This window comes from Cibotium barometz, chromosome 28, assembly GCF_041138505.1.
Source record: "Cibotium barometz isolate CiBa-2024 chromosome 28, ASM4113850v1, whole genome shotgun sequence".
NCBI classification, from domain to species: Eukaryota; Viridiplantae; Streptophyta; class Polypodiopsida; order Cyatheales; family Cibotiaceae; genus Cibotium; species Cibotium barometz.
Window position 1 is genome coordinate 51,848,490 of NC_141073.1, and position 10,921 is coordinate 51,859,410.

General features: G+C 38.9%; 1 pseudogene; it reads left to right on the forward strand.

The window, feature by feature from the left end:
* The first annotated feature begins 217 nt into the window (after window positions 1–217).
* On the forward strand, window positions 218–1,398 carry LOC147622913 (uncharacterized; annotated as a pseudogene).
* Window positions 1,399–10,921: the final 9,523 nt, after the last annotated feature.

Sequence of the window (10,921 nt, forward strand, 5' to 3'; positions counted from 1 at the left end):
AACCAAATGCTTGGGTTGCATGCTTTGCCATTAGATGCAAGCATTGATGCAAGTTGGGCAATTGATGGTCATGGTGAAACTTCAGTAGAGCGATTGCCCAACAAGAGAATGCTGGAAATAAAAAACACATCAAGGTGTTTTTGGAGGGTTGGAAAACAGCGTATCCTTGGGCTTATGTGATCACAAATAACAAGGGCAATGAATGCTTAAGGTGTAGATGGTGCACATTTGCAAGAAAGGGCAATGCAACCTCCAACGGTTTCTTAGGACGTCAAATATGCCTATAGTGAGTGAGTATTCCTCCTACACAAGTACAAATGCCGGTAAAGAATTTGCAAAGGTAATCAAATTAGTATATTGGGATATATTGAAGAAAGCAATCAATAATAGTCCCTTTTACTCCATTCAGGTTGATGAAAGCACAGACATCACCATGCATCAATACATGATTATCTATATAACTTTCATCGAGGAGGGAGGGAATGGGTCAATCACTACAAAGTTTGTAAATCTTTTGCATGTAAAAAATGCTACAGCAGAGCTGAGGCTTTACATAATGCTTTGATAAGCTTTTCACAGGAAACGGGTTTATCTTTGTCGAAAATGATTGGAATTGCCACAAATGGAGCAAGTGTGATGACATGTTCTAGTACAAGTTTGGTTACAAGGTTGAAGAATCACATTCCACATCTAGTGAGCTTCCATTGCATTGCACACATAGAGGCCCTTGTAGCTGGAGATGCTTTTAATGGCTTCAAAGAGTTCAAGCTCATAGATATGATAGCAAAAAGGCTTTATGAGTGGGCAGCCAGGTTAGCCAAAAGGCATGTGATTCTCGCTGATGTTGTGAAGGAATTTGGTCTCGGTAGACATGGAAAACTGAGATTACTAAAAATGCATGATGTGAGATGGCTCTCAAAGGGTCAAGTCATGGTGAGAACCATAAAGATTATGCCAGCCTTGTTGACAATCATGAAGTCTGAATTTGCAGCCATGTATTCTTCACTCACTAATTACAAGGTGCAGTTTTTGTTACACTTTTTTGCTGATGTGCTTGGAGAGCTAAATGTTCTCAATTGTAAATTGCAAGAAGAGCATCCAGATATCTCTCTTATTGGAAGCCACTTAGTATCCACTGTTGAAACTCTTCGTTTAGCATTTCTTGGAAATAGCTTTGGAGTTGATACTACGCATGTAGAAGCTTTCTTAAGGACGGTGCATGGACAAATGGGAGTAGTGAGTTATCAAGATACAGATGGTCTTGTTCACTCTCATTACTTGCACTTGGGACCAATGTGTGAAATGGATGATGTAAACCCACATGAAATCATTGAAAGTGTAATGGCACATTTGGTTTCAAGTTCCGAAACCGTTTGTCGGTTGATATGCTTAGCTTGAAAATGTTTATTGGTTTGAATACTCCAAAGGTAAAACACCCTAAAGATGTGCTTTGGGATGAATGTTTTGAAGCTTGGAAGCTTTTGAAGAACAGGAAATTTATACCCATGTAAACAGCACTTGGGCTTGTGTTCTTACCATCCTTCTCTATCTATTATGTTGTAAATGGTGCCACTTGATGCTCATGGTTTTTCCTCACCTATCTTTTTGTTCCCACTCATGAGCCTTTTTGTGTCCTCGTGTGCCAAAGGCTTTCCAATTATGTATATGAGCAACTTTGTACTAATCCTCTTTTGCAAGTAGACTTATGTATATGTTTGGCATACTAATACATTCTATGTTAGTTCTTGGATATTATTCATATACTCTTTTGAAAGTAGAAAAATTTGTATAAAGACTTTTGCATGTCGAAGGTTTTTTAAACATGTCATTAGAAGGGCTCACTAAAAAATTGCCATGCTTACAAAAATGGCAAGACTACATGCTAAATGTCTTTTGAAAATCCATGGTGCCCTTCAAACCCTAACACTGTAAGCCAGTTACCACACGAATGTATAGAACGACACTTTAGTCTCAATGGAGCCAAGCCTCAAATTTGAAAAGTGACCCTATTTTTGCATTTGAAGAGTAAAATATTACCTTTACATTTCTTTCCTTATATCAACTAGTCCCCCAAGCCGTCTTTCGGACGGGAGAGGTTTGGTTACCACATAGAGTAGGCCTTAAATTTGAAAACCATTTTGGCCAATCATGGACAGCTTTGAAGAAAGCATAAAAATTGGCATACTTGTATATCAAGGCACCATGCTTTGTATATACTAGTGGTTTGACCCGTCCCTAACCAACAAGAGTATTCTTGCATGTATCCTTGTCGACTGCAAATTAGTGCAGTAGAGAGAGGTGTTACTCTAGAGTCCCAAGGTCACAGGTTCAAACCCTCATTACACAAGCGATGGCATGCATGGGTGTGTGTGTGTTGTGTTGCACTTTCTAATTCCAACCAATTCCAAAAAAAAAAACGCTCATCCTCGAAGGGTAAGTAGAGATACGCCTTATATTTGAAGCCCATGATGGGACCCATGGTCCTTAACTTGCCAACCTATATATAAACACACCATGCTTGCCATATATATCCATGTAGAAGCTCCTAAAGCACTTACATTTCTTTGAATAAAGCACCAAACTTTGCGTAAATATACAACTAGCATTCCAACCCAATATAATGTTGACAATCTCAACACACCTGAACAAAGCTTCAAAACAATCTTCAGGTAACTGGATTATCTCTCCTTGGAAGCCTATACTCCTCGCCTACATCTAGCAAAATAAATTTAAGAAAGAAACATTAGCTATTGCAAGATATAATTTTCGTTGAAAAAAAGAAGGAAAATGACAAAACCTTACATAACTCATTTGGTGGATCAATATTTAAGGCGAATGGGGTTTGAACAGGCTTGTAGACAGCAAATCAAAAAAATTTGTATTGTCCAGTGCTTATGACTCAAAAATCTAACCTGTCAGGCTTTTCATAGTCTACAAACATTACATGTACATGAAGTTGATCTTCGATCTTACGCAATCTTAGATTGTAAATTCCAAGGAGTCCAAAGCTCTCGTTGTGTAAGTGTCTCGACCATACGAACCTAGCAATAATCTAGGTTCTAAAAAATAAAGATATTCCCTGTCGCGCAAAAAAGAATGTATCAATAACAATATAAATTTATTAAATAAAATGCAAAAGCTATATAAAAAGCAGGTTTTTATACATACCGTAAAACACCGGTGCTCTCTAACAATTCGATAATTAGAGATGATGTTACTTGTCCTTCCCAAAATGGAGTGTCTACAATTGAGCCATAAAATCTAACCATACCTGAAGAGGGAACGGTTTCATGTTGGGGAGCTGCGCTCACACTCATGGTGTTAAGCGAGGTGGAGGGCTTGTAGGGTTCATGTTGGGGAGCTGCGCTCACACTCGTGGTGTTAAGCGAGGTGGAGGGCTTGTAGGGTTCATGAAGGTATTGGTAGGTTGGGACCACAAATGTCGTTCCTTGTTTGTGATATTAAGTAGATTATGAAAAAAAATACCTATATTATAGCAATCATAAAAAATATTACCTTCAATATCTTGTCCATCACTATAAACAAATGAAAATGATCTCCTTGTTGCCACCTCCATCCTAAGCAATATATCCCTGATATCAAATATAACACTCACTACAATAATCATTTACATAACACTTTAAGCTCTCTCTCTCTCTCTCTCTCTCTCTATATATATATATATATATATATATATATTCATATATATATATATAGATAGATATATATATATATATTCATATATATTCATATATATATATAGATAGATATATTATTCATATATATATTCATATAACACTTTAAGCTCTCTCTCTCTCTCTCTCTCTCTCTCTCTCTCTATATATATATATATATATATATATATATATACATATATACATATATATATGTTCAATATTTTGTGCCAAGCAAGAAAAATAAATAATGCCACTGTATATAAAAGCAAGTCAACAGAAAACGTTTGCTTATCCAAATGTTTTAAAAAAAACAAATAGGAACTCACCGATACCCTTCAACCATCTCAACAATTTGAACCACCTCTTGAGAAATGCCGGGGCACTCACTTTTGTGGATCTACATGGTAGCTTTAGCTCAATGCAAGTAGATTTATACACATGAGTTCAATATTACCAAAGAGAGTAGCCTCAATGTGAAAGATTGCACATAAAGATAACATAGATTACACATGTCACATCATTGCAAACATTCTCTTTTCAAATGATACAAAGATATCTATGAATGTAGTCTCTAGCGTTTGTAAGCTGCTATATCAATAGCTTGTTCTCTACCTTTTGGGCATAGATTAAATTTACATTATGATGCATGCCATTTAGAAAACCTCCTTGTAGACAACATTGGTTGTGAAGACGTCGGTTGAACCTTCTATGCTGCTTTCATGTTCCTCAGTATGCTCAGTGGAGAATTTATTCCAAAGGTGTCCAGGGCATATAGGCTCACAAAAAACCATTAATGAACAAACAATTGACGCAGCTCGAATCATGTTTTCTGATATGCAGCTTCTTGGAGACACATATAATATACCACTCCTCATTGCTCTCCAGCATTCCTCTGGCTTCACATGCAGCCTTAGAATAGGGATACAAATGTCCATTCACTGTTCGTAAATCCTCCAAAGATTTACAGCCTTTGCACACTGTAAGTAACATGTGTAAGTAATATTGCTCACCTGCACCACTCGGACTAACATTATACATACGTTCTATCATATTTCTCCTTTTCCTTTTAGTCCATGATCGAAGAGCTGAATTCCACACCCACTTGCAAGGGAAATCAACATATAGCAAGCTACTTGCATCCGTATACAATTAATTAGCTGAACCATTCGATCAAAGATGTTCTTTGGCTTCTATCTCAACTAATCACATCATGCAAATCATCCTAATCAGTGAATATCACATTATTTTACATCGGGAAGATGGACATGCAACCTTTGTATATCAGGCTTTTCATCATGTAAATCATACTGGTATACGCGCCAGTATGCCTCTAACGTAGACACGTACCGTGCATCCAAATATTGACTAACCTCATCAATAGCCCCGTGCGTGTCGTACAACTCTATAGTAGCTCTATCATGTCCTTTGTATACATACATATACAAATACTTTATGGTTATAATGGTAGAGCATACTTCTAAGTTAATATGGGCTTTGTACCACCTCATAGAGAGAAAAGGGTTATATGGAACAATCCATCTACTATCCACCCTATGATCCTTTACATGTATGAAACTACCATCATCTCTTGGCATGTACGTTGGATATCCATTGTCATCAACGCTAGTAGTTTTGAAAAACTTCCGAGGGTACCGATGTTTGAACTTCTTGTTAACCATGTAAGGAGAGCACATATTTAGTTCCCCACATGGTCCATGGACATCACAATGACTAATTATGTTGTGCAACTCAGGAAACATCACCTTATCAGGAAGTTCAGTACATACCAACATATCATAGTGAGAAATCTCAATCGGTTTACATCCACTTTCCAATATCAATAATATATGTGCATGTGGCAAGCCTCTTTTTTGAAATTCAATAACAGAAAAAAATCCCAACACCCTTCCAAATATTGATTTTTTCACCAATAAGTGCATCATGTCCTTATGCTTCTCATAAAATACCAATGCTGTCAAGTTAGGTCGATCTGACCCGGTAGTAATGCAGACATATACAAACGGTGCAGGTTAGATATTTTTTCATAGCACCTATGCACGACACTTTGAATATCTCTATGCCCCACATGTAAATCATCTCATTGACCCGGCATGATAGCTAAGCACCACCTCACTTCCTGTAGGAACCAAGTATTTTCTTGAAGTCGTGCTTAAGGAAATTTTTAATACATACCATCTCCTACATAGATAAGTGAGTATAATATATACAATCTATCTCCTACAGAGATCAAGGGTAATAACATATACAATGAGAGAGAGAGAGAGATAAATAGTGAGAGAGAGAGAGAGAGAGAGAGAGAGAGAGAGAGAGAGAGAGAGAGAGAGAGGAAATAGAAGTTAAACATTAAAAAAAAAGTGTGAGAGAATAAAATAGAAGAGAGAAGTATTGAATTTGAGAAAATGTAAAATTCATAAATATCGCCAAAATGGAGAATAAAATAGAAGAGAGAAGTATTGAATTTGAGAAAATGTAAAATTCATAAATATCGCCAAAATGGAGAGCCAAATCCTGAAAGTTGCAATACAATTTGTCCCTTGAGTAAAAACATTATTACTCTCACAAAATCTCTAGGGAACTACCCGGGCTTCTAACATACGAATCATCTTTTTCATAATAGCATTAACAGATATCTTAAGACTCAATACCTCCAAGCCTAAAGTATGTACTTGCTTTTTTAGAGAATCCACTTGTTCTTTAAATTGCCCATTACATCTACCTAGACGTTCTCCAATTTCCACATGCATATTCTCCATGAAATAAATCATGTCTAGTTGGTTAGCCTCCATGCAACCATTACTGTCAAGGACGCGATGGAGATGATGAGACAACTTGTCTCTTAGCATATCTCCCCTTTGGCTACCACTTCCACGGATCTCATCCCAAAGAGCATCTAAGTACTCCTTGTAAGCAACCTGATTTTTCTTAGTGCGCTCGCATATGTCCGCAATATTTTGTGGACATTTAGAGTTTGGTTGTCTGGATGGAGACCTTGACTAAGCAATGTGTTTTACAGCTCGAACATTCATCAACTCAGGTGGAGTAGACAAAGCTACTGTTGGAATTAGGGTTGCAGGAAAGCACACAAAGCTTGGAGAAGAAGAAGCAAGAATGCACACAACACAAAGTGTATTAGATTGTGTCAATGAACAAAGATAAGTTAGCCCTAGAATGATGGGCGTATATACAAGCCGGGGGAAAAAACCTCCTAAAGAGGGAAAAAGTGCCTCGGCGGTCCTAAGTGTGTTCACACACATCACTGCCTATATATATGGCAACAAATCCCCCTGGGAGTGATGGTGTGAACGAGAGCTGAACAGCATGTCATCGACATAGAGAGCAATGATTAGATGTACATCATCCACATGTTTAACATACAAAGTGCTTTCTGTTGGACTATTCTGAAAACCATGTGCAGTCAAATATGCATGTATCTTTTCATACCAAGCTCGTGGAGCTTGCTTTAAACCATATAAAGCCTTTTTCAACCTACACACTTTGTTTTCCTGCCCTCTTTGAACAAAACCACGAGGCTGCAATACATACACCTCCTCATGCAAATCTCCATTCAAGAACGCAGTCTTTATGTCCAACTGATGTACATTCCAACCATTATGAGCTGCCAATGCACAAATGCTACGAATGGTAGTCATACGACAAGTGGGAGCAAAGGTCTCATCAAAATCAATGCCCTTTTCTTGAGCATAACCCTTTGCAACAAGTCTAGCCTTATAGCGATCAACACTGCCATCTGGCTTTCGTTTCAACTTAAAAACCCACTTACATCCAATGGCCTTTTTACCAATAGGCAAATCACACAAAGACCATGTACCATTCTTCATTATAGCATCATATTCACTTTGCATTGCAGCCAACCAATTTTCTGAATTTTGTGCCTCATCAAATGAAAGAGGTTCTTCCTCTTCACACATACTAGACACAGCCAAAGCATAACAATCTGATGTATAAGAGGCATGCTGAAAACCTGAACGAGTATGACTAGTCATAGGTGCATCAATCTTACTATCACGCAAGGTTTGCACCAGCCATTTAGGCATACCTCTAGCCTGCTCATTTTCAGCCCTATCCTCATGAATTACATCCTGTAAATCTGCATCAGAAATAGGCTGATCTATGATATCGTTTGAAATTTACATAGGCTGAATATTTGCCTCATTAGGACTTACATTTGAATTCCCACCTGTAAAGAGAGGCAACAACGTATCAAATACATCCCGTGAGCTCACACCTGTCTCTTTGGTACATGATAACAAGGACTGCATAGCATCTTCCACAAAAACAACATCTCGACTAATCAAGATACGCTTTGACTGCGGATGATACAATCTGTAACCCTTGCTTTTAGCACTGTAACCAACAAAAATGCATTTGATAGCCTTATCATCCAATTTTCTGTGTTGTTGCACAGGCACTAAAGCATAGGCCAAGCAACCAAAGACACGCAAGTGACCAATAGAAGGCTTCCTGCCATGCCAAGCTTCGTATGGAGTAATAGACTGCAAGGCCTTAGTGGGACACCTGTTGAGTACATATGCAGCACACATGACAGCCTCAAGCCAAAATGCATGTGGCAAAGCTTGGCTCTTGACCATACATCGTGCCATCTCCATAAGTGACATGTTCTTCCTCTCAGCAACACCATTTTGCTGAGGGGTATACGGCACTGTACATTGGTGTTTTATCCCACGACTAGCCAGAAATGCATCAAACTCTTTAGACATGTACTCCCCCCCTCGATCAGAACGGAGGGTGCCCACAGTACACTTGGATACATTTTCAACCATAAGCATAAACTGTTTGAAGCACAAAAACACTTCGGACTTTGCCTTCAGTGGATATACCCATGCATGCCTTGAGTAATCATCATCAATGAAAGTCACGAAGTACAAGTGTTTACCAAATGACGGAGTTTGCATAGGCCCACATATATCACTATGTACAAGCTGCAATTTGCGAGTGGCCCGCACAGAACCATCCTTTGGAAATGCAGAACGCTGCATTTTGCCCAAAATACAGCCTTCACAAACATGTTTCAATGGTGCCTCAAGAGGGGACAATGAAGCAACCATATCAAATTTCTGCAAACGCAGCAAACTAGCAAAGTTTAGATGACCAAAACGAGCATGCCATAGTTTTGCATCTGAAACTGCCTTTTCATTAGAAATTGCATTTGCTGAATCTTCCACACACTTGTCATAAGAATTGACCTATAAAGCCCACGAAACAAGGTGCCAGATGAAATAATCGTATCACCAGAAGTCAAATCATGAATAGTACATCTGTCATCCACAAATTTGACTACAAATCCAAGTCTAGCAAGTGCAGAGACAGACAATAGATTCTTCTTTATCCCTGGCACATACAAAGCATCTGAAAGTGTGAAAGCACTGCCATTTGCAGTAGTAAGCATAATTTTACCAATGCCCTTCACTGGGTAAGAAGCATTATTGGCACATGTGACAGTATTCCCATTAGAGACAGTCTCAAGACAAGTGAACATATCACGATGTGAGGTAATGTGCTTTGTAGCACCACTGTCAAAATACCAAACATGAGAGTCAACAGAAACTGCCAAACATGCATCATGTACAGATGGGTCATACTGGCAATACACGCTAAACGCCCATTCTGTATCCTACACAACATTTGCAGAATCTGCATTTGTAGAAGCATCCGCTATTGTGGCTGCATTTGACTCTTTCTTCTTTGCCTCTTTAGCCTTTAGCTTAGGGAAATTCTTAATGACATGATCATTTGCCTTACAATAGTTGTACCTGGTCTTTTTCTTGCCTTTATCAAGAGCCTTCTCAGACTTATTGTTGCTACCTATGGAAGGAGAAGAAGTTGCAGACCTACTAATAGGAGAAGAAACAGTGGAAGGGACTACCTTACCACTTCTTCTCTGCTGTTGGGCAGCAATAAATGCTTGATCAACTGCACGCTACTTGGCCCTGTTTTGCCTGGACTGCGCTTCTTGCAAGAGCTTGTTGACTAAAGTATCATACTTGACAGCATCAGGTCTGTCCTCAGAAGTCTCCACGTGGAAGCAAAAGTCTGATATGTCTCAGGTAGTCTGCACAAGAGAATGATCAGGAATAATCTCACCTGCAGAAATCAACTGTTCTTTAAGATCTTTAATCTCAGCAAGAAAAACATTCATGTCATCATCTTCTTGCATAATCTTCAATTCTAGCTCTTTACGCAGGTAAGCAATTTTTGCCTCGTTACGACCTGCATACAAACTAGCTAGAATATCCCAAGCCTGTTTTGCTATTTTAGCTAAACGAATATGTGGGGTGATGTTACGTTTGACAGAAAGTGCAATCAAGGCATGAGCCTGTGCATCTTTACCACCCCAACGAGCTTGTTCAGCAGAGTGGGTAAAACAGCAGCAACATTAGAGCTGCTAGAACCTGCAACATCCTCAACAGATCCTACATCCATAGAACCTGGACATACATCCATACCCTGCACAATGTTCCACACTCCTTTTGCAACCAAAACATGCTGCATCATGTATGCCCAAAGTGGGTAGTTGCTGTCTCCATCCAATTTGTCATCATCAGAAAGCAGATAACATGCGAAATACATCATTGTTGTTATCAGCCATGGCCACTGACTGAAACTGATGCAAAAGCTACCTGTAATGAAGCAAACACTGAACAGAAAACAACTCGTGCTATGTAGCACGATCCACAATAGAGTACGTATGCCTGTTTTGCAAAAAACTGCACTGTCAAAATTTCTGCAAAAAATGACGAAAACACCTGTGCAGAACTCAATCGGAGAACGTGAGTCGGAGGGTGCTGGCGGTGTAGCCCTGGGAGCCGATGCCTGCTCTGATACCAATTGTTGGAATTAGGGTTGCAGGAAAGCACACAAAGCTTGGAGAAGAAGAAGCAAGAATGCACACAACACAAAGTGTATTAGATTGTGTCAATGTACAAAGATAAGTTAGCCCTAGAATGATGGGCGTATATACAAGCCGGGGGAAAAAACCTCCTAAAGAGGGAAAAAGTGCCCCGGCGGTCCTAAGTGTGTTCACACACATCACTGCCTATATATATGGCAACAGCTACTTCTTCATTGATTCTTCATTGTTAGAAGAATCCTTTACAGCCACCAGTACAACTCTTGAGTGGTTGTTATCATTCTGAATCTCCATTTGTTGAAATTCAAAATTAATATCTTAAGGCTCTACAAAT